Genomic DNA, 23626 nt, shown 5'->3' on the forward strand with positions numbered 1-23626 from the left:
TCATCTCCTCATTCCTGGTCATTCATATATCCCGTTCCCCAATCCAATCAAATGCTTAGATCTCATCGCCCCTAGAAGTAGATGACCGATGTCGTATAGACAATTATAACTTTCCTTCCGGAGATCCAGTCATTTAATCAAAACACAGATCTGCAGCCTTACCCTTGCAGCAGATTTCTGAAACATCTACCCTTTCCCCATATCTGCCCATCTCCAGTTCATGGTCCCTCAGCTTCCTTAATACTGTTATTATTTACCACCATCTCTGGTCCTACAGGATGTTCTTGGACCCTATAAGACCTAGCTCTCATTGATGGAGAATGTCTGCCTACACGGCTTCAATCAATAACTCTGATCCTTGAGATCCAGTCCCCTTATCCTTCCAAGATACTCAGTATAATATCTGCTGCTGAGCTTCCACCAACTTACTCCATCCCCATGCCCCGTTACAACTAAGACCCTACCTGCCCACTCCACAGGAAATTCCTTCATACACAGCATATACGTTATCCACCACTCAAAACTATGTATCCTAGGACCATCATGCAATCAACAGAGGACAATATAGTGCGGGATTTCATTTTTCACTCTGGTACCTGAGGATCCAGTATGCATGTTCCAAACCCAGATGTGAAGTATGACTATGACATTGCTTCAGCTTTCTCGTCAATGATTATAGTGTCCCAATAGGTCTGGGTTGAACTATCATTGGCCATCAGTCTCCTGCAGTGAATCATGGACTTGCCCTGGCTTGCAGGCAACAGGAATGTACCAGGATCTACTTATGCATTGCTGCCTTTGAAGCCAATAACCTGCCTACAAGGCATGAAAAGTGTACCCGATCCTTGTGATCCAGACAATAGAAATATGTATGGATGCCCAAAAAAATTTCTATTGCTGAGCCATTCTAAGCCCCTTTCTAGTTCCCATATCCACTTCCCCTTTTCCCATTGAGGCACATCGGCTTCCCTTAGATCTAACATGTGATCACTGAGATCCTAATGCTCAGTCAAATCCACTCGTATGCAGCAGAATATTTGCTGCTTTGTTTCACAGTCCCTCCACCCCTGACTATACGCCAGGAGGTCGCTCAGATATTTACACATACATCACTTACCAGAAATCACTGATATCTCTTGCCCAGATGTCCATTTGGGACTCTCTGGAACATACTGACCATGCCGTCCGTGCCTGAGAGTCCGGTAGGATGAGGTCATATTCAAACACATGAATGTTTACTTGATTGCAAGTCCCTAGTTATACACCACCCCAAGTCATGCTTCTGTGGCCCTTTCTCCCTCCAAACATCTCCCCTCCCCAGAATCCCACTCTTATTGTGCCCATCACCACCTCATTCCCGGTCATTCATATGTCCCGTTCCCCAGTCCAATCAAACTCCTGAGATCTCATCGCCCCTACAAGTCGATGACCGATGACGTAGCTACAATAATATATTTCGCCTGCAGATCCAGTCAGTCACTTAATCAACACTGATCTGCATCATGACCCCTGCAGTAGAATCATGTACCTTCTACACTTGCCCCATACCTGTCCATCTCCTGTTCATGGTCCCTCAGCTTCGTTTATAGTGTCATTAGTTTACCATGACCTCTGGTCGTACAGGAAGATCTTGGATCCTGTAGGACCTAGCTCCCACTGAAGGAGACTGTCTGCCTACAGAGCTTCAATAAATAACTCTGATCCTTGAGATCCAGTCCCCTTATCCTACCAAGACACTCAGTGTAATATCAGCTACTGAGATACCACCCCCATGGGGAACTCCATCCCCATGGACAGTTACTACACTTCTCACATTGCGCATACATTATCCACCCTTTACAACTGTGAAGCCACAGGACCATCATGCTATTAACAGATGAAAATATACTGCTCAATTTCTTGTCATCTCTGGAAACTGATGATCCAGTATGCAAGTTCCAAATCCAGATAGGCAATATGACATTGCTGCAGCTTTGTCTTTAATGATTATCCTTCCCTAATAGGTCTGGGTAGAACTATCATGGGCCATAAGCCTCCAGCACTGAATCGTGGATTTGTCCTGCCTTCAAGGCTACCCTCAGGTACCTGGTTTCCATTTTGCCTTGCAGACTTTGATGCCAATAACCTGGCTAGTTGGCATGAAATGTTTACCTGATCCTTGTGATCCAGACAATGCAAGTTCGTAAGAATGCCCAGAACGTTTCTATTGCTGAACCCTTCTAAGCCCTTTTCCAGTTCCCCTATTCCCTTCCCTGCTCCCGTTGAGGCACATAGGTTTCCCAAAGATCTAACATCGGATCCTTGAGATCTAATTGCTCAGTCACATCCATGTTATGCAGTAGAGTATGTGCTGCTTCGTTTCATAGCCACCTCATCCTGAGTATTCTCCAGGAGGTCTCTCAGATCTTGGCACAATCATTACAAACCATACTTCACCTTATATTCCTTGCACACATGTCCATTTGAGACCCTGTGGAACATACTGACCATCCCGTCCCTGCCTGAGAGTCCCGCCGGATGAGGTTATTTTTAAACATATGAATTTGAACTCAATTCCAAGTCCCTAGTTACACAAAACCTCAACTCATGCTTCTGCTTTCCTTTGTCCCTCATAACATCTCCCCTGCCCAGAATCCCACTCCTCCTCATTCCCGGTCACTCATATATCCCGGTCCCCAATCCAATCAAATCCTTAGATCTCATCGCCCCTAGAAGTAGATGACCGATGTCGTATAGACAATTATAACTTTCATTCCGGAGATCCAGTCATTTAATCAAAACACAGATCTGCAGCCTTACCCTTGCAGCAGATTTCTGAAACATCTACCCTTTCCCCATATCTGCCCATCTCCAGTTCATGGTCCCTCAGCTTCCTTAATACTGTTATTATTTACCACCATCTCTGGTCCTACAGGAAGTTCTTGGACCCTATAAGACCTAGCTCTCATTGATGGAGAATGTCTGCCTACAAGGCTTCAATCAATAACTCTGATCCTTGAGATCCAGTCCCCTTATCCTTCCAAGATACTCAGTATAATATCTGCTGCTGAGCTTCCACCATGCCCCATTACTACTCAGACCCTACCTGCCCACTCCACAGGAAATTCCTTCATACACAGCATATACGTTATCCACCACTCACCACTATGTATCCTAGGACCATCATGCAATCAACAGACGACAATATGGTGCGGGATTTCATTTTTCACTCTGGTACCTGAGGATCCAGTATGCATGTTCCAAACCCAGATGTGAAGTATGACTATGACATTGCTTCAGCTTTCTCGTCAATGATTATAGTGTCCCAATAGGTCTGGGTTGAACTATCATTGGCCATCAGTCTCCTGCAGTGAATCATGGACTTGCCCTGGCTTGCAGGCAACAGGAATGTACCAGGATCTACTTATGCATTGCTGCCTTTGAAGCCAATAACCTGCCTACAAGGCATGAAAAGTGTACCCGATCCTTGTGATCCAGACAATAGAAATATGTATGGATGCCCAAAAAAATTTCTATTGCTGAGCCATTCTAAGCCCCTTTCTAGTTCCCATATCCACTTCCCCTTTTCCCATTGAGGCACATCGGCTTCCCTTAGATCTAACATGTGATCACTGAGATCCTAATGCTCAGTCAAATCCACTCGTATGCAGCAGAATATTTGCTGCTTTGTTTCACAGTCCCTCCACCCCTGACTATACGCCAGGAGGTCGCTCAGATATTTACACATACATCACTTACCAGAAATCACTGATATCTCTTGCCCAGATGTCCATTTGGGACTCTCTGGAACATACTGACCATGCCGTCCGTGCCTGAGAGTCCGGTAGGATGAGGTCATATTCAAACACATGAATGTTTACTTGATTGCAAGTCCCTAGTTATACACCACCCCAAGTCATGCTTCTGTGGCCCTTTCTCCCTCCAAACATCTCCCCTCCCCAGAATCCCACTCTTATTGTGCCCATCACCACCTCATTCCCGGTCATTCATATGTCCCGTTCCCCAGTCCAATCAAACTCCTGAGATCTCATCGCCCCTACAAGTCGATGACCGATGACGTAGCTACAATAATATATTTCGCCTGCAGATCCGGTCAGTCACTTAATCAACACTGATCTGCATCATGACCCCTGCAGTAGAATCATGTACCTTCTACCCTTGCCCCATACCTGTCCATCTCCTGTTCATGGTCCCTCAGCTTCGTTTATAGTGTCATTAGTTTACCATGACCTCTGGTCGTACAGGAAGTTCTTGGATCCTGTAGGACCTAGCTCCCACTGAAGGAGACTGTCTGCCTACAAAGCTTCAATAAATAACTCTGATCCTTGAGATCCAGTCCCCTTATCCTACCAAGACACTCAGTGTAATATCAGCTACTGAGATACCACCCCCATGGGGAACTCCATCCCCATGTCCAGTTACTACACTTCTCACATTGCGCATACATTATCCACCCTTTACAACTGTGAAGCCACAGGACCATCATGCTATTAACAGATGAAAATATACTGCTCAATTTCTTGTCATCTCTGGAAACTGATGATCCAGTATGCAAGTTCCAAATCCAGATAGGCACTATAACATTGCTGCAGCTTTGTCTTTAATGATTATCCTTCCCAAATAGGTCTGGGCAGAACTATCATGGGCCATAAGCCTCCTGCACTGAATCGTGGATTTGTCCTGCCTTCAAGGCTACCCTCAGGTACCTGGTTTCCATTTTGCCTTGCAGACTTTGATGCCAATAACCTGGCTAGTTGGCATGAAATGTTTACCTGATCCTTGTGATCCAGACAATGCAAGTTCGTAAGAATGCCCAGAACGTTTCTATTGCTGAACCCTTCTAAGCCCTTTTCCAGTTCCCCTATTCCCTTCCCTGCTCCCGTTGAGGCACATAGGTTTCCCAAAGATCTAACATCGGATCCTTGAGATCTAATTGCTCAGTCACATCCATGTTATGCAGTAGAGTATGTGCTGCTTCGTTTCATAGCCACCTCATCCTGAGTATTCTCCAGGAGGTCTCTCAGATCTTGGCACAATCATTACAAACCATACTTCACCTTATATTCCTTGCACACATGTCCATTTGAGACCCTGTGGAACATACTGACCATCCCGTCCCTGCCTGAGAGTCCCGCCGGATGAGGTTATTTTTAAACATATGAATTTGAACTCAATTCCAAGTCCCTAGTTACACAAAACCTCAACTCATGCTTCTGCTTTCCTTTGTCCCTCATAACATCTCCCCTGCCCAGAATCCCACTCCTCCTCATTCCCGGTCACTCATATATCCCGGTCCCCAATCCAATCAAATCCTTAGATCTCATCGCCCCTAGAAGTAGATGACCGATGTCGTATAGACAATTATAACTTTCATTCCGGAGATCCAGTCATTTAATCAAAACACAGATCTGCAGCCTTACCCTTGCAGCAGATTTCTGAAACATCTACCCTTTCCCCATATCTGCCCATCTCCAGTTCATGGTCCCTCAGCTTCCTTAATACTGTTATTATTTACCACCATCTCTGGTCCTACAGGAAGTTCTTGGACCCTATAAGACCTAGCTCTCATTGATGGAGAATGTCTGCCTACAAGGCTTCAATCAATAACTCTGATCCTTGAGATCCAGTCCCCTTATCCTTCCAAGATACTCAGTATAATATCTGCTGCTGAGCTTCCACCATGCCCCATTACTACTCAGACCCTACCTGCCCACTCCACAGGAAATTCCTTCATACACAGCATATACGTTATCCACCACTCAAAACTATGTATCCTAGGACCATCATGCAATCAACAGACGACAATATGGTGCGGGATTTCATTTTTCACTCTGGTACCTGAGGATCCAGTATGCATGTTCCAAACCCAGATGTGAAGTATGACTATGACATTGCTTCAGCTTTCTCGTCAATGATTATAGTGTCCCAATAGGTCTGGGTTGAACTATCATTGGCCATCAGTCTCCTGCAGTGAATCATGGACTTGCCCTGGCTTGCAGGCAACAGGAATGTACCAGGATCTACTTATGCATTGCTGCCTTTGAAGCCAATAACCTGCCTACAAGGCATGAAAAGTGTACCCGATCCTTGTGATCCAGACAATAGAAATATGTATGGATGCCCAAAAAAATTTCTATTGCTGAGCCATTCTAAGCCCCTTTCTAGTTCCCATATCCACTTCCCCTTTTCCCATTGAGGCACATCGGCTTCCCTTAGATCTAACATGTGATCACTGAGATCCTAATGCTCAGTCAAATCCACTCGTATGCAGCAGAATATCTGCTGCTTTGTTTCACAGTCCCTCCACCCCTGACTATACGCCAGGAGGTCGCTCAGATATTTACACATACATCACTTACCAGAAATCACTGATATCTCTTGCCCAGATGTCCATTTGGGACTCTCTGGAACATACTGACCATGCCGTCCGTGCCTGAGAGGCCGGTAGGATGAGGTCATATTCAAACACATGAATTTTTACTTGATTGCAAGTCCCTAGTTATACACCACCCCAAGTCATGCTTCTGTGGCCCTTTCTCCCTCCAAACATCTCCCCTCCCCAGAATCCCACTCTTATTGTGCCCATCACCACCTCATTCCCGGTCATTCATATGTCCCGCTCCCCAGTCCAATCAAACTCCTGAGATCTCATCGCCCCTACAAGTCGATGACCGATGACGTAGCTACAATAATATATTTCGCCTGCAGATCCAGTCAGTCACTTAATCAACACTGATCTGCATCATGACCCCTGCAGTAGAATCATGTAGCTTTTACACTTGCCCCATACCTTTCCATCTCCTATTCATGGTCCCTCTGCTTCCTTTATAGTGTCATTAGTTTACCATGACCTCTGGTCGTACAGGAAGATCTTGGATCCTGTAGGACCTAGCTCCCACTGAAGGAGACTGTCTGCCTACAAAGCTTCAATAAATAACTCTGATCCTTGAGATCCAGTCCCCTTATCCTACCAAGACACTCAGTATAATATCAGCTACTGAGATACCACCCCCATGGGGAACTCCATCCCCATGTCCAGTTACTACAATTCTCACATTGCGCATACATTATCCACCCTTTACAACTGTGAAGCCACAGGACCATCATGCTATTAACAGATGAAAATATACTGCTCAATTTCTTGTCATCTCTGGAAACTGATGATCCAGTATGCAAGTTCCAAATCCAGATAGGCACTATAACATTGCTGCAGCTTTGTCTTTAATGATTATCCTTCCCTAATAGGTCTGGGTAGAACTATCATGGGCCATAAGCCTCCAGCACTGAATCGTGGATTTGTCCTGCCTTCAAGGCTACCCTCAGGTACCTGGTTTCCATTTTGCCTTGCAGACTTTGATGCCAATAACCTGGCTAGTTGGCATGAAATGTTTACCTGATCCTTGTGATCCAGACAATGCAAGTTCGTAAGAATGCCCAGAACGTTTCTATTGCTGAACCCTTCTAAGCCCTTTTCCAGTTCCCCTATTCCCTTCCCTGCTCCCGTTGAGGCACATAGGTTTCCCAAAGATCTAACATCGGATCCTTGAGATCTAATTGCTCAGTCACATCCATGTTATGCAGTAGAGTATGTGCTGCTTCGTTTCATAGCCACCTCATCCTGAGTATTCTCCAGGAGGTCTCTCAGATCTTGGCACAATCATTACAAACCATACTTCACCTTATATTCCTTGCACACATGTCCATTTGAGACCCTGTGGAACATACTGACCATCCCGTCCCTGCCTGAGAGTCCCGCCGGATGAGGTTATTTTTAAACATATGAATTTGAACTCAATTCCAAGTCCCTAGTTACACAAAACCTCAACTCATGCTTCTGCTTTCCTTTGTCCCTCATAACATCTCCCCTGCCCAGAATCCCACTCCTCCTCATTCCCGGTCACTCATATATCCCGGTCCCCAATCCAATCAAATCCTTAGATCTCATCGCCCCTAGAAGTAGATGACCGATGTCGTATAGACAATTATAACTTTCATTCCGGAGATCCAGTCATTTAATCAAAACACAGATCTGCAGCCTTACCCTTGCAGCAGATTTCTGAAACATCTACCCTTTCCCCATATCTGCCCATCTCCAGTTCATGGTCCCTCAGCTTCCTTAATACTGTTATTATTTACCACCATCTCTGGTCCTACAGGAAGTTCTTGGACCCTATAAGACCTAGCTCTCATTGATGGAGAATGTCTGCCTACAAGGCTTCAATCAATAACTCTGATCCTTGAGATCCAGTCCCCTTATCCTTCCAAGATACTCAGTATAATATCTGCTGCTGAGCTTCCACCATGCCCCATTACTACTCAGACCCTACCTGCCCACTCCACAGGAAATTCCTTCATACACAGCATATACGTTATCCACCACTCACCACTATGTATCCTAGGACCATCATGCAATCAACAGACGACAATATGGTGCGGGATTTCATTTTTCACTCTGGTACCTGAGGATCCAGTATGCATGTTCCAAACCCAGATGTGAAGTATGACTATGACATTGCTTCAGCTTTCTCGTCAATGATTATAGTGTCCCAATAGGTCTGGGTTGAACTATCATTGGCCATCAGTCTCCTGCAGTGAATCATGGACTTGCCCTGGCTTGCAGGCAACAGGAATGTACCAGGATCTACTTATGCATTGCTGCCTTTGAAGCCAATAACCTGCCTACAAGGCATGAAAAGTGTACCCGATCCTTGTGATCCAGACAATAGAAATATGTATGGATGCCCAAAAAAATTTCTATTGCTGAGCCATTCTAAGCCCCTTTCTAGTTCCCATATCCACTTCCCCTTTTCCCATTGAGGCACATCGGCTTCCCTTAGATCTAACATGTGATCACTGAGATCCTAATGCTCAGTCAAATCCACTCATATGCAGCAGAATATTTGCTGCTTTGTTTCCAGTCCCTCCACCCCTGACTATACGCCAGGAGGTCGCTCAGATATTTACACATACATCACTTACCAGAAATCACTGATATCTCTTGCCCAGATGTCCATTTGGGACTCTCTGGAACATACTGACCATGCCGTCCGTGCCTGAGAGTCCGGTAGGATGAGGTCATATTCAAACACATGAATGTTTACTTGATTGCAAGTCCCTAGTTATACACCACCCCAAGTCATGCTTCTGTGGCCCTTTCTCCCTCCAAACATCTCCCCTCCCCAGAATCCCACTCTTATTGTGCCCATCACCACCTCATTCCCGGTCATTCATATGTCCCGTTCCCCAGTCCAATCAAACTCCTGAGATCTCATCGCCCCTAGAAGTCGATGACCGATGACGTAGCTACAATAATATATTTCGCCTGCAGATCCAGTCAGTCACTTAATCAACACTGATCTGCATCATGACCCCTGCAGTAGAATCATGTACCTTCTACCCTTTCCCCATACCTGTCCATCTCCTGTTCATGGTCCCTCAGCTTCGTTTATAGTGTCATTAGTTTACCATGACCTCTGGTCGTACAGGAAGATCTTGGATCCTGTAGGACCTAGCTCCCACTGAAGGAGACTGTCTGCCTACAAAGCTTCAATAAATAACTCTGATCCTTGAGATCCAGTCCCCTTATCCTGCCAAGACATTCAGTGTAATATCAGCTACTGAGATACCACCCCCATGGGGAACTCCATCCCCATGGACAGTTACTACACTTCTCACATTGCGCATACATTATCCACCCTTTACAACTGTGAAGCCACAGGACCATCATGCTATTAACAGATGAAAATATACTGCTCAATTTCTTGTCATCTCTGGAAACTGATGATCCAGTATGCAAGTTCCAAATCCAGATAGGCACTATAACATTGCTGCAGCTTTGTCTTTAATGATTATCCTTCCCAAATAGGTCTGGGTAGAACTATCATGGGCCATAAGCTTCCTGCAGTGAATCGTGGATTTGTCCTGCCTTCAAGGCTACCCTCAGGTACCTGGTTCCCATTTTGCCTTGCAGACTTTGATGCCAATAACCTGGCTAGTTGGCATGAAATGTTTACCTGATCCTTGTGATCCAGACAATGCAAGTTCGTAAGAATGCCCAGAACGTTTCTATTCCTGAACCCTTCTAAGCCCTTTTCCAGTTCCCCTATTCCCTTCCCTGCTCCCGTTGAGGCACATAGGTTTCCCAAAGATCTAACATCGGATCCTTGAGATCTAATTGCTCAGTCACATCCATGTTATGCAGTAGAGTATGTGCTGCTTCGTTTCATAGCCACCTCATCCTGAGTATTCTCCAGGAGGTCTCTCAGATCTTGGCACAATCATTACAAATCATGCTTCACCTTATATTCCTTGCACACATGTCCATTTGAGACCCTGTGGAACATACTGACCATCCCGTCCCTGCCTGAGAGTCCCGCCGGATGAGGTTATTTTTAAACATATGAATTTGAACTCAATTCCAAGTCCCTAGTTACACAAAACCTCAACTCATGCTTCTGCTTTCCTTTGTCCCTCATAACATCTCCCCTGCCCAGAATCCCACTCCTCCTCATTCCCGGTCACTCATATATCCCGGTCCCCAATCCAATCAAATCCTTAGATCTCATCGCCCCTAGAAGTAGATGACCGATGTCGTATAGACAATTATAACTTTCATTCTGGAGATCCAGTCATTTAATCAAAACACAGATCTGCAGCCTTACCCTTGCAGCAGATTTCTGAAACATCTACCCTTTCCCCATATCTGCCCATCTCCAGTTCATGGTCCCTCAGCTTCCTTAATACTGTTATTATTTACCACCATCTCTGGTCCTACAGGAAGTTCTTGGACCCTATAAGACCTAGCTCTCATTGATGGAGAATGTCTACCTACACGGCTTCAATCAATAACTCTGATCCTTGAGATCCAGTCCCCTTATCCTTCCAAGATACTCAGTATAATATCTGCTGCTGAGCTTCCACCAACTTACTCCATCCCCATGCCCCTTTACAACTCAGACCCTACCTGCCCACTCCATAGGAAATTCCTTCATACACAGCATATACGTTATCCACCACTCACAACTATGTATCCTAGGACCATCATGCAATCAACAGACGACAATATGGTGCGGGATTTCATTTTTACCTCTGGTACCTGAGGATCCAGTATGCATGTTCCAAACCCAGATGTGAAGTATGACTATGACATTGCTTCAGATTTCTCGTCAATGATTATAGTGTCCCAATAGGTCTGGGTTGAACTATCATTGGCCATCAGTCTCCTGCAGTGAATCGTGGACTTGCCCTGGCTTGCAGGCAACAGGAATGTACCAGGATCTACTTATGCATTGCTGCCGTTGAAGCCAATAACCTGCCTACAAGGCATGAAAAGTGTACCCGATCCTTGTAATCCAGACAATAGAAATATGTATGGATGCCCAAAAAAATTTCTATTGCTGAGCCATTCTAAGCCCCTTTCTAGTTCCCATATCCACTTCCCCTGTTCCCATTGAGGCACATCGGCTTCCCTTAGATCTAACATGTGATCGCTGAGATCCTAATGCTCAGTCAAATCCACTCGTATGCAGCAGAATATCTGCTGCTTTGTTTCACAGTCCCTCCACCCCTGACTATACGCCAGGAGGTCGCTCAGATATTTACACATACATCACTTACCAGAAATCACTTATATCTCTTGCCCAGATGTCCATTTGGGACTCTCTGGAACATACTGACCATGCCGTCCGTGCCTGAGAGTCCGGTAGGATGAGGTCATATTCAAACACATGAATTTTTACTTGATTGCAAGACCCTAGTTATACACCACCCCAAGTCATGCTTCGGTGGCCCTTTCTCCCTCCATCTACCCTCCTCAGAATCCCACTCTTATTGTGCCCATCACCACCTCATTCCCGGTCATTCATATGTCCCGTTCCCCAGTCCAATCAAACTCCTGAGATCTCATCGCCCCTACAAGTCGATGACCGATGACGTAGCTACAATAATATATTTCGCCTGCAGATCCAGTCAGTCACTTAATCAACACTGATCTGCATCATGACCCCTGCAGTAGAATCATGTACCTTCTACCCTTTCCCCATACCTGTCCATCTCCTGTTCATGGTCCCTCAGCTTCGTTTATAGTGTCATTAGTTTACCATGACCTCTGGTCGTACAGGAAGATCTTGGATCCTGTAGGACCTAGCTCCCACTGAAGGAGACTGTCTGCCTACAAAGCTTCAATAAATAACTCTGATCCTTGAGATCCAGTCCCCTTATCCTGCCAAGACATTCAGTGTAATATCAGCTACTGAGATACCACCCCCATGGGGGAACTCCATCCCCATGGACAGTTACTACACTTCTCACATTGCGCATACATTATCCACCCTTTACAACTGTGAAGCCACAGGACCATCATGCTATTAACAGATGAAAATATACTGCTCAATTTCTTGTCATCTCTGGAAACTGATGATCCAGTATGCAAGTTCCAAATCCAGATAGGCACTATAACATTGCTGCAGCTTTGTCTTTAATGATTATCCTTCCCAAATAGGTCTGGGTAGAACTATCATGGGCCATAAGCTTCCTGCAGTGAATCGTGGATTTGTCCTGCCTTCAAGGCTACCCTCAGGTACCTGGTTCCCATTTTGCCTTGCAGACTTTGATGCCAATAACCTGGCTAGTTGGCATGAAATGTTTACCTGATCCTTGTGATCCAGACAATGCAAGTTCGTAAGAATGCCCAGAACTTTTCTATTGCTGAACCCTTCTAAGCCCTTTTCCAGTTCCCCTATTCCCTTCCCTGCTCCCGTTGAGGCACATAGGTTTCCCAAAGATCTAACATCGGATCCTTGAGATCTAATTGCTCAGTCACATCCATGTTATGCAGTAGAGTATGTGCTGCTTCGTTTCATAGCCACCTCATCCTGAGTATTCTCCAGGAGGTCTCTCAGATCTTGGCACAATCATTACAAATCATGCTTCACCTTATATTCCTTGCACACATGTCCATTTGAGACCCTGTGGAACATACTGACCATCCCGTCCCTGCCTGAGTGTCCCGCCAGATGAGGTTATTTTTAAACATATGAATTTGAACTCAATTCCAAGTCCCTAGTTACACAAAACCTCAACTCATGCTTCTGCTTTCCTTTGTCCCTCATAACATCTCCCCTGCCCAGAATCCCACTCCTCCTCATTCCCAGTCACTCATATATCCCGGTCCCCAATCCAATCAAATCCTTAGATCTCATCGCCCCTAGAAGTAGATGACCGATGTCGTATAGACAATTATAACTTTCATTCCGGAGATCCAGTCATTTAATCAAAACACAGATCTGCAGCCTTACCCTTGCAGCAGATTTCTGAAACATCTACCCTTTCCCCATATCTGCCCATCACCAGTTCATGGTCCCTCAGCTTCCTTAATACTGTTATTATTTACCACCATCTCTTGTCCTACAGGAAGTTCTTGGACCCTATAAGACCTAGCTCTCATTGATGGAGAATGTCTGCCTACACGGCTTCAATCAATAACTCTGATCCTTGAGATCCAGTCCCCTTATCCTTCCAAGATACTCAGTATAATATCTGCTGCTGAGCATCCACCAACGTACTCCATCCCCATGCCCCGTTACTACTCAGACCCTACCTGCCCACTCCATAGGAAATTCCTTCATACACAGCATATACGTTATCCACCACTCACAACTATGTATCCTAGGACCATCATGCAATCAACAGACGACAATATGGTGCGGGATTTCATTTTTAACTCTGGTACCTGAGGATCCAGTATGCATGTTCCAAACCCAGATGTGAAGTATGACTATGACATTGCTTCAGCTTTCTCGTCAATGATTATAGTGTCCCAATAGGTCTGGGTTGAACTATCATTGGCCATCAGTCTCCTGCAGTGAATCATGGACTTGCCCTGGCTTGCAGGCAACAGGAATGTACCAGGATCTACTTATGCATTGCTGCCTTTGTAGCCAATAACCTGCCTACAAGGCATGAAAAGTGTACCCGATCCTTGTGATCCAGACAATAGAAATATGTATGGATGCCCAAAAAAATTTCTATTGCTGAGCCATTCTAAGCCCCTTTCTAGTTCCCATATCCACTTCCCCTGTTCCCATTGAGGCACATCGGCTTCCCTTAGATCGAACATGTGATCGCTGAGATCCTAATGCTCAGTCAAATCCACTCGTATGCAGCAGAATATCTGCTGCTTTGTTTCACAGTCCCTCCACCCCTGACTATACGCCAGGAGGTCGCTCAGATATTTACACATACATCACTTACCAGAAATCACTGATATCTCTTGCCCAGATGTCCATTTGGGACTCTCTGGAACATGCTGACCATGCTGTCCGTGCCTGAGAGGCCGGTAGGATGAGGTCATATTCAAACACATGAATTTTTACTTGATTGCAAGTCCCTAGTTATACACCACCCCAAGTCATGCTTCTGTGGCCCTTTCTCCCTCCAAACAACTCCCCTCCCCAGAATCCCACTCTTATTGTGCCCATCACCACCTCATTCCCGGTCATTCATATGTCCCGTTCCCCAGTCCAATCAAACTCCTGAGATCTCATCGCCCCTACAAGTCGATGACCGATGACGTAGCTACAATAATATATTTCGCCTGCAGATCCAGTCAGTCACTTAATCAACACTGATCTGCATCATGACCCCTGCAGTAGAATCATGTAGCTTTTACACTTGCCCCATACCTTTCCATCTCCTATTCATGGTCCCTCTGCTTCCTTTATAGTGTCATTAGTTTACCATGACCTCTGGTCGTACAGGAAGATCTTGGATCCTGTGGGACCTAGCTCCCACTGAAGGAGATTGTCTGCCTACAAAGCTTCAATAAATAACTCTGATCCTTGAGATCCAGTCCCCTTATCCTACCAAGACACTCAGTATAATATCAGCTACTGAGATACCACCCCCATGGGGAACTCCATCCCCATGTCCAGTTACTACACTTCTCACATTGCGCATACATTATCCACCCTTTACAACTGTGAAGCCACAGGACCATCATGCTATTAACAGATGAAAATATACTGCTCAATTTCTTGTCATCTCTGGAAACTGATGATCCAGTATGCAAGTTCCAATTCCAGATAGGCACTATAACATTGCTGCAGCTTTGTCTTTAATGATTATCCTTCCCAAATAGGTCTGGGTAGAACTATCATGGGCCATAAGCCTCCTGCAGTGAATCGTGGATTTGTCCTGCCTTCAAGGCTACCCTCAGGTACCTGGTTCCCATTTTGCCTTGCAGACTTTGATGCCAATAACCTGCCTAGTTGGCATGAAATGTTTACCTGATCCTTGTTATCCAGACAATGCAAACTCGTAAGAATGCTCAGAACGTTTCTATTCCTAAACCCTTCTAATCCCTTTTCCAGTTCCCCTATTCCCTTCCCTGCTCCTGTTGAGGCACATAGGTTTCCCAAAGATCTAACATCGGATCCTTGAGATCTAATTGCTCAGTCACATCCATGTTATGCAGTAGAGTATGTGCTGCTTCGTTTCATAGCCACCTCATCCTGAGTATTCTCCAGGAGGTCTCTCAGATCTTGGCACAATCATTACAAATCATGCTTCACCTTATATTCCTTGCACACATGTCCATTTGAGACCCTGTGGAACATACTGACCATCCCGTCCCTGCCTGAGAGTCCCGCCAGGTGAGGTTATTTTTAAACATATGAATTTGAACTCAATTCCAAGTCCCTAGTTACACAAAACCTCAACTCATGCTTCTGCTTTCCTTTGTCCCTCATAACATCTCCCCTGCACAGAATCCCACTCCTCCTCATTCCCAGTCACTCATATATCCCGGTCCCCAATCCAATCAAATCCTTAGATCTCATCGCCCCTAGAAGTAGATGACCGATGTCGTATAGACAATTATAACTTTCATTCCGGAGATCCAGTCATTTAATCAAAACACAGATCTGCAGCCTTACCCTTGCAGCAGATTTCTGAAACATCTACCCTTTCCCCATATCTGCCCATCTCCAGTTCATGGTCCCTCAGCTTCCTTAATACTGTTATTATTTACCACCATCTCTTGTCCTACAGGAAGTTCTTGGACCCTATAAGACCTAGCTCTCATTGATGGAGAATGTCTGCCTACACGGCTTCAATCAATAACTCTGATCCTTGAGATCCAGTCCCCTTATCCTTCCAAGATACTCAGTATAATATCTGCTGCTGAGCTTCCACCATGCCCCATTACTACTCAGACCCTACCTGCCCACTCCATAGGAAATTCCTTCATACACAGCATATACGTTATCCACCACTCACAACTATGTATCCTAGGACCATCATGCAATCAACAGACGACAATATGGTGCGGGATTTCATTTTTAACTCTGGTACCTGAGGATCCAGTATGCATGTTCCAAACCCAGATGTGAAGTATGACTATGACATTGCTTCAGCTTACTCGTCAATGATTATAGTGACCCAATAGGTCTGGGTTGAACTATCATTGGCCATCAGTCTCCTACAGTGAATCATGGACTTGCCCTGGCTTGCAGGCAACAGGAATGTACCAGGATCTACTTATGCATTGCTGCCTTTGTAGCCAATAACCTGCCTACAAGGCATGAAAAGTGTACCCGATCCTTGTGATCCAGACAATAGAAATATGTATGGATGCCCAAAAAAATTTCTATTGCTGAGCCATTCTAAGTCCCTTTCTAGTTCCCATATCCACTTCCCCTGTTCCCATTCAGGCACATCGGCTTCCCTTAGATCGAACATGTGATCGCTGATTTCCTAATGCTCAGTCAAATCCACTCGTATGCAGCAGAATATCTGCTGCTTTGTTTCACAGTCCCTCCACCCCTGACTATACTCCAGGAGTTCGCTCAGATATTTACACATACATCACTTACCAGAAATCACTTATATCTCTTGCCCAGATGTCCATTTGGGACTCTCTGGAACATACTGACCATGCCGTCCTTCCCTGAGAGTCCGGTAGGATGAGGTCATATTCAAACACATGAATTTTTACTTGATTGCAAGACCCTAGTTATACACCACCCCAAGTCATGCTTCTGTGGCCCTTTCTCCCTCCATCTCCCCTCCCCAGAATCCCACTCTTATTGTGCCCATCACCTCCTCATTCCCGGTCATTCATATGTCCCGTTCCCCAGTCCAATCAAACTCCTGAGATCTCATCGCCCCTAGAAGTCGATGACCGATGACGTAGCTACAATAATATATTTCGCCTGCAGATCCAGTCAGTCACTTAATCAACACTGATCTGCATCATGACCCCTGCAGTAGAATCATGTACATTCTACCCTTTCCCCATACCTGTCCATCTCCTGTTCATGGTCCCTCAGCTTCCTTTATAGTGTCATTAGTTTACCATGACCTCTGGTCGTACAGGAAGATCTTGGATCCTGTAGGACCTAGCTCCCACTGAAGGAGACTGTCTGCCTACAAAGCTTCAATAAATAACTCTGATCCTTGAGATCCAGTCCCCTTATCCTACCAAGACACTCAGTATAATATCAGCTACTGAGATACCACCCCCATGGGGAACTCCATCCCCATGTCCAGTTACTACAATTCTCACATTGAGTATACATTATCCACCCTTTACAACTGTGAAGCCACAGGACCATCATGCTATTAACAGATGAAAATATACTGCTCAATTTCATGTCATCTCTGGAAACTGATGATCCAGTATGCAAGTTCCAAATCCAGATAGGCACTATAACATTGCAGCAGCTTTGTCTTTAATGATTATCCTTCCCAAATAGGTCTGGGTAGAACTATCATGGGCCATAAGCCTCCTGCACTGAATCATGGATTTGTCCTGCCTTCAAGGCTACCCTCAGGTAGCTGGTTCCCATTTTGCCTTGCAGACTTTGATGCCAATAACCTGCCTAGTTGGCATGAAATGTTTACCTGATCCTTGAGATACAGACAATGCAAATTCGTAAGAATGCCCAGAACGTTTCTATTCCTGAACCCTTCTAAGCCCTTTTCCAGTTCCCCTATTCCCTTCCCTGCTCCCGTTGAGGCACATAAGTTTCCCAAATATCTAACATCGGATCCTTGAGTTCTAATTGCTCAGTCACATCCATGTTATGCAGTAGAGTATGTGCTGCTTCGTTTCATAGCCACCTCATCCTGAGTATTCTCCAGGAGGTCTCTCAGATCTTGGCACAATCATTACAAACCATGCTTCACCTTATATTCCTTGCTCACATGTCCATTTGAGACCCTGTGGAACATACTGACCATCCCGTCCCTGTCTGAGAGTCCCGCCGGATGAGGTTATTTTTAAACATATGAATTTGAACTCAATTCCAAGTCCCTAGTTACACAAAACCTCAACTCATGCTTCTGCTTTCCTTTGTCCCTCATAACATCTCCCCTGCCCAGAATCCCACTCCTCCTCATTCCCGGTCACTCATATATCCCGGTCCCCAATCCAATCAAATCCTTAGATCTCATCGCCCCTAGAAGTAGATGGCCGATGTCGTATAGACAATTATAACTTTCATTCCGGAGATCCAGTCATTTAATCAAAACACAGATCTGCAGCCTTACCCTTGCAGCAGATTTCTGAAACATCTACCCTTTCCCCATATCTGCCCATCTCCAGTTCATGGTCCCTCAGCTTCCTTAATACTGTTATTATTTACCACCATCTCTGGTCCTACAGGAAGTTCTTGGACCCTATAAGACCTAGCTCTCATTGATGGAGAATGTCTGCCTACACGGCTTCAATCAATAACTCTGATCCTTGAGATCCAGTCCCCTTATCCTTCCAAGATACTCAGTATAATATCTGCTGCTGAGCTTCCACCAACTTACTCCATCCCCATGCCCCGTTACAACTCAGACCCTACCTGCCCACTCCATAGGAAATTCCTTCTTACACAGCATATACGTTATCCACCACTCACAACTATGTATCCTAGGACCATCATGCAATCAACAGACGACAATATGGTGCGGGATTTCATTTTTAACTCTGGTACCTGAGGATCCAGTATGCATGTTCCAAACCCAGATGTGAAGTATGACTATGACATTGCTTCAGCTTTCTCGTCAATGATTATAGTGTCCCAATAGGTCTGGTTTGAACTATCATTGGCCATCAGTCTCCTGCAGTGAATCATGGACTTGCCCTGGCTTGCAGGCAACAGGAATGTGCCAGAATCTACTTATGCATTGCTGCCTTTGAAGCCAATAACCTGCCTACAAGGCATGAAAAGTGTACCCGATCCTTGTGATCCAGACAATAGAAATATGTATGGATGCCCAAAAAAATTTCTATTGCTGAGCCATTCTAAGCCCCTTTCTAGTTCCCATATCCACTTCCCCTGTTCCCATTGAGGCACATCGGCTTCCCTTAGATCTAACATGTGATCGCTGAGTCCTAATGCTCAGTCAAATCCACTCGTATGCAGCAGAATATCTGCTGCTTTGTTTCACAGTCCCTCCACTCCTGACTATACGCCAGGAGGTCGCTCAGATATTTACACATACATCACTTACCAGAAATCACTGATATCTCTTGCCCAGATGTCCATTTGGGACTCTCTGGAACATACTGACCATGCCGTCCGTGCCTGAGAGTCCGGTAGGATGAGGTCATATTCAAACACATGAATGTTTACTTGATTGCAAGTCCCTAGTTATACACCACCCCAAGTCATGCTTCTGTGGCCCTTTCTCCCTCCAAACATCTCCCCTCCACAGAATCCCACTCTTATTGTGCCCATCACCACCTCATTCCCGGTCATTCATATGTCCCGTTCCCCAGTCCAATCAAACTCCTGAGATCTCATCGCCCCTAGAAGTCGATGACCGATGACATAGCTACAATAATATATTTCATCCTGCAGATCCAGTCAGTCATTTCAGCAAAACACAGATCTGCATCATGACCCTTGCAGTAGAATCATGTACCTTATACCCTTTCCCCATATGTGTCCATCTCCAGTTCGTGGTCCCTCAGCTTCCTTTATAGTGTCTTTATTTTACCATGACCTCTGATCGTGCAGGAAGATCTTGGATCCTGTAGGACTTATCCCCCAGTGAAGGAGACTGTCTGTCTACAAGGCTTCAATAAATCACTGTGATCCTTGAGATCCATTTCCTTTATCCTACCACGATATTCAGTATAATATCAGCTACTGAGATACCAGCATGGAACTCCATCCCTGTGTCCAGTTAATACATTGACTCTACCTGTCCCCTCTTTTGGAAAATCCTGCTCATATTGCGCATACATTATCCACCCTTTACAACTGTGAAGCCACAGGACCATCATGCAATTAATAGATGGAAATATACTGCTGCATTTCTTGTTTAATTCTGGAAACTGATGATCCAGTATGCAAGTTCCAAATCCAGATAGGCACTATAACATTGCTGCAGCTTTGTCTTTAATGATTATCCTTCCCAAATAGGTCTGGGTAGAACTATAATGGGCTATCAGCCTCCTGCACTGAGTCGTGGATTTGTCCTGTCTTCAAGGCTACCTTCAGGTCCCTGGGTCCCATTATGCACTGCAGCCTTTTAAGTCAAAAACGTCCCTACAAGGCATGAAAACTGACCCGGATCCTTGTTATCTAGTCAATAGAAAGTTGTAATGCTTCTCAGAAATTTTCTATTGCTGATCCGGTGTAAGCCCTTTTCCAGTGCCCATATCCTTTTGTCTTGCTCCCGTTGATACACATAGGCTTCCTATAGATCTAACATGTGATCCTTGAAATCCAATTCTCAGTCATTTTCACTCATGTGCAGTTGAGTATCTGCTGTGTTTTTCATAGTCCCTCTACTCCTGTATATACTCCAGGATGTTGCTCAGATCTTTACACAATCATTACATAACCCTAACCACCTTCTAGAAATGGATCTGTTCCTTGCTCCATGCAGTGTTTGAGTGTTACAATATGAGGGAAGCAAGAATGTAGCCAACCCAGTTATTTACAGGCCCGGAACCATGGGGCGAGTTTGTCTATGCCACCATTCCGGCCCATCTATGAATGGTTGGAGCCTATGAAACAGGGGAACCTAGAGAACTAAAACTGAAGGTTCATTTGGACCTAGTAATAGAACAGGATATCCAAGATGAGTCCATTATGTTAGGTATAGCTTTTAAGTCAGAAATCCCTGTCCCGACCAATGACTCATGATAATCAACACTTGAATGTATCGATGAATTGTTAAGGCTCGAAATATTAATCAGTGCTCTACACTACAGTTTCCACAAGATTACACACACTCTCTCTCTTTCTTTCTCTATCACCCTCTCTCTCGTTCTCCTTCTCTCTGTCATTTTATTTGTTTTTGGTTTTTCTTTAATTTTTTTTTATTGGTTATTTGTAAGGGCTGTGGGAAAATTAAAGGTGACATGGAGATAAATTGTGTCACAATGCATGATGAGAAATCCGCAAAGAATTAATGTATGTTAAAGATCTAATTTTATTCCTTAAAAATAAGTAATTGCACAATGGGTGTAGCAGTGGTAACCTGGATGCATGAGGATGAATGAGCTTTTTTTTTTTTTTTTTTTTTTTTTTTTTTGGTGAGTTTCTTGTATTGTCTTCATAAGAAGATCAGCTTAGAACTGGATCACTTGGCCCTTTCTCTTCTTATCACCTCTCAGTTCAAAATTCTTGCATCTCTTAATAGCCAGCATCCACTTAGATCTGCAGTTAGGCTCAACACACTGAAGCCTCAGCACAATCTTCTTTGTAGTTTTAGCCTTTTTTTCGGAAAATGGGCTTAGTCTGCCCACCATATCCACTCTGTTTCCTGTCATAACGCTGCTTTCCTTGGGCATACAAAGAGTCCTTGCCCTTCTTGTACTGCATCACTTTATGGGGCTGGTGCTTGCCACATTTCTTGCAGAACATCCGGCGGGTCTTAGGAACATTCACCATGTTGGAGGGAGCGATAGAGGCACAGAAAGAAAGAGGGAAGGCCAGCGACGGAAGTTTTGAATGAGCTGTTCTTAAATCATGTGTTTTCCCCTAGACTCCTCTTGTATTTGCCTCCTGGCCTCCATGCATTGAGCTGTTACATGCAGTGTTTGTATCTTGTAGCAGGGTTTTCTTTACTACAGGTTCATAGGAAGCATCTGACACCTCCGAGTGTTGACGTTAATTTCGCTGACTTTGAAATGTTTATCCCAGGTATTTGTATAAAAGCTCAGCAGGAGAATGGACCAACACTGCACATCATACTCATGTCTAGTTTGGGTGTGTCTTGATAATGGATTTCTGAGAAAGCCGAAAAAAATTGATAGCTATAAATATTATTTATTTTATGTTTCCCTTCATTCACATTCTTTTCAGCCACTGATAGAGCATTTTGGATATGAAAAGAAAGAACGTGTTGCATATAAATGTGACAGCCATCCTGTTTAAGTTGAACACAGTGTGTAGGAATTTGAGCAAAAGGGTGTGGCAGATATTGTCCAGAATTGCTTCCCTCCGATACTTCTAGAGTTTTACCCTGATGTTCTCTAATTAATTTTTTTCTTTCTTTTGCCGTATTTGTTCTCCTGTTTTAACGTTTGCATGCTTAGTTCTGATGCAGAGTCTTGTATCGGTTTGGCTGTCCTTCAACTTTGCTTTGTGGTAGAAGCTGGGCTTGGAATCCAAAAGCCACCTCCCCCCTCATCCCTGCCCCAAGGGCATAGGCCACCACTCCCCAGAACAAGTGCATGTTTTTAAAGTTTTACATATCCAGGTAAGTCTTTCCTTTTGGAGGTCATTACTACTGGATCTAATGAGGCCATCTTTGAAGAAGTCAATGTAGCCAACAGAAAGGATGGAGAGGCTGAAGTAAAACTGGGTATGCCAGGAGCTGGAGGCAGGTATCCTTCAGACTTCTGAAAAGTCATGAGCACAAATGGAATAGGATGGAGATCTAGGATGGAGATCTTCGGGCTTTCAGGGAAGGGCTTCCTATCCTCTTAGAAAAGCTACATTAACTTTGCTAAGAATGCTGTTTGATTTTGTTAGCCTTCCTTTGAAGAAGTGTGACCTTGATAGGCAGCCAGTAGCAACAGCTGAGTGTACAGGACCAGAATGTCCTTTAATGACCAGATATAGAACCTTGTTTGGATTAATATGAAGGTGCTTCCAGTCGTGGAAAGCTCAGTGGTAAGCATGGAGGTAAGCTTTGTGGACTCTCGTGCTGGTGGGGCAGACTTCGTTGGCTTCCTTCCTAAGCAAGGGCCCTTTTCTTTTTCTTTTCTCTTGGAATAATTTTTCTGTTCCCATGATTCCTTCCTGAGTTTCTTCAGTTATTTGTTCACTCCCTAACCTACTGTAGGGACCTACCACCACCTGGCATGTCCAGACAGTGAGGCAGAATGGAAAACTGGTCCTTGCATGTATCCAGGAGGCAGAGGCTAGATCATCTTATCCTGGGATCTGTGGATGCAGATGGAAAGGTTTCTGATCATCAGACATGCAGCAGGAGAGTCAGAAACATTCTCATCCCTCTGCAGATGGCTGTATTCCTAGGCTGAACATTCAGTTCTGACTTATTTGCAGGGACATGTATATTGCTGTGTCTTTCTTCAATGTTATAGTTATTTCATTTAACCCGGAAGATAGTTGATGTAGTGTTCATTTATTTTAATCTCTCTGTCTATTTC

The 23626-nt window shown here is 44.7% G+C and overlaps 1 pseudogene; it reads right to left on the reverse strand.

Moving 5' to 3' along the window:
* Window positions 1-21577: 21577 nt before the first annotated feature.
* Window positions 21578-21899, reverse strand: LOC127230731 (60S ribosomal protein L36a-like; annotated as a pseudogene).
* Between the last annotated feature and the right edge of the window lie 1727 nt (window positions 21900-23626).

This window comes from Phodopus roborovskii, unplaced genomic scaffold, assembly GCF_943737965.1.
Source record: "Phodopus roborovskii unplaced genomic scaffold, PHOROB, whole genome shotgun sequence".
In the NCBI taxonomy this organism is placed as follows: domain Eukaryota; kingdom Metazoa; phylum Chordata; class Mammalia; order Rodentia; family Cricetidae; genus Phodopus; species Phodopus roborovskii.